Raw genomic sequence first — 2,479 nt, forward strand, 5'->3', positions numbered from 1 at the left:
CCACAGACCCATGTATACAGGAAGCTGTATTCCCAGGGGAAAAGCTTCAGTAGTGGTGGCAGCCCATCTGTTGCAGGGGACGATCAGGAAGCATGTGACCCAGAGATATGTAGAACTGGACACTCTCTCAACCCCACTGCTCTCTCCTCCATATCAAAGGGCAGATAATCCATTGACATACCTCCCAGAGAACTGGGACCAAGACACGGTAACAGAAATTTGTAGAGGGTTTGCGGAAAAACAATTAGGGCTTTCACAGGGGGGTGGGTATGCTGTGGGATGAGAGATGTGATCCAGATCTGAGTAATGGTAATTACTACCCGCCAGTCCCTACTGTAGCACAACATAAGGAGGCAATAGATAAGCTGGTCAGGAAAAGATTAGGAGAGGACTGGAAAAAAGGCAGGGAATATCACAAACTCAATCATAGATCTAACGGTAAAGCCGGTGACGAAAGTTACTGACAGTGACAGAGTTAAAGCTGTAACAATACTTACTGATGTTACATTGGGAGTAATAACAAAAGAGACTTAAGGTTGTGGAAGGTGCTGTAGGAACAGCATGGTATTGGACTATTGATCAAACAAGGTGGATGTTGGAATATGCAGCATGGGCAGTGTTGGCAGTGTTGGCAGTTACGGGGGTAGCTGTGATGGCATTGTTAGGATTCCATATCGTAAAGCTTTGTTGTTGAAACGCATCTATAGTGCGGATTTTCCACAAGAGGAGGTGAAATTGATTCAGGCTACGGCTTGCGTCTTTAGGGCAGCTTTAGGAGGTGAATGCAGTGAGGAGGACGTGGCTGAAAAACATCTCTTGTGATCCTGTAGCCCTTGATGGAAGACTGAGGAAAAGCATTATGGGGATATTTAGAGCCCTACTTTTTGTGGACCTGAGCAGAAAAGCATATCAGTGGGTATAGGGTTCAGGGGTAGCAAGAGATTTTGTCAGTTGGGTCCCTCAAGCTGTGGTCAGAGATTTAGTTCATACATGTATCTACATAGATGCTTATGATAATCAGTAGAATTTAGGATTGTTTTAACTCAAGTGTTTTTTTGTTTTGTGTCTTCTAGTCTTTTCTATATCTATCAAGTCTGTTTCTATCACATTCTCAGGTCTGGAGAAAACCAAAAGAAGTAAGTTTAGAGCCGGCAGTTGAATGATTGTTTGGTGATAGTAAACAATAAGAAGCGTTTATGGTTTAATAGGGGGGACTGATGGATTCTGTCAAAATGTAACATGGTTCAAGTTAAACTGTAGTTAGTTTGTATCCTGTTTATTGAATGATTACTGTGAGTTTAGGCCATGAAACTGTGTATATGCTCATTTAGAAAGATGAACCTAATCAGAGAAGAGGAAATTGCCCAGGATCAGAGAGCAGGGTCAGGCCCAGAACAGAAGATGGACAGGGTGTGATTCTGACATCTGGCTAAACAAAGAGAGGACCATGGACATTCCACAGGGGAAAGGAGGGAAACTCATTGGGGTCATAAAATGTATGGCTGGGGAGGTGACACCTACAAGGAGGGAAGAGTATAAGATGTTTTGTGAACTTTCTAAATATATGCCCTCAGCTGGCTGTCGTTGGTATTAAACACTTGAAACTTCATGCTTTTGGTCTCAATTCCTTATTGCAAAGAGGTTGCAATAGCATTTTTCTTTTTAACATTACTTAAAATAAAATCCATTGTATTTTCCACTTTGATTCCACGTCACAATATGTTGAGAAATTCCTTTGAAACACTTGATTCAACCAGTTTCTGCCCAGTTGGATGTTGCCTTTTCTCTCACGTACAGCATGACTATAGGTCTAGTAGTGCAGCATGACTATAGGTCTAGTAGTGCAGCATGACTATAGGTCTAGTAGTGCAGCACGACTATAGGTCTAGTAGTGCAGCACGACTATAGGTCTAGTAGTGCAGCACGACTATAGGTCTAGTAGTGCAGCATGACTATAGGTCTAGTAGTGCAGCATGACTATAGGTCTAGTAGTGCAGCATGACTATAGGTCTAGTAGTGCAGCATGACTATAGGTCTAGTAGTGCAGCACGACTATAGGTCTAGTAGTGCAGCACGACTATAGGTCTAGTAGTGCAGCACGACTATAGGTCTAGTAGTGCAGCACGTATATAGGTCTAGTAGTGCAGCACGGCTATAGGTCTAGTAGTGCAGCATGCTATAGCACAGAATGAGTATGACGTTGCATCTTGGTGCAGACAGATCCCTTTACAAACCCTGCATCAGCTCCCATTTGACAGCATGACACCCGGTTGTAGTGAACACATTTCTGAATGCACAGCTCATTGTTGTTTGGCACTATGACCAATGAAATGAACAACTGTCAAGCAACGTTTTGCTTGTTTAGTGGTGAAGTCTTGATTTCAGCCGGTTGAATCAGGCCAGCCCCTGATAAGGACACACCCTTTTCTATTTAAACACTTGGTTCTCTGCTAGGAAGCACAGTTCTGTTACTCTAATT

The sequence above is a fragment of the Salmo salar genome, chromosome 13 (assembly GCF_965601325.2).
Source record: "Salmo salar chromosome 13, fSalSal1, whole genome shotgun sequence".
NCBI classification, from domain to species: Eukaryota; Metazoa; Chordata; class Actinopteri; order Salmoniformes; family Salmonidae; genus Salmo; species Salmo salar.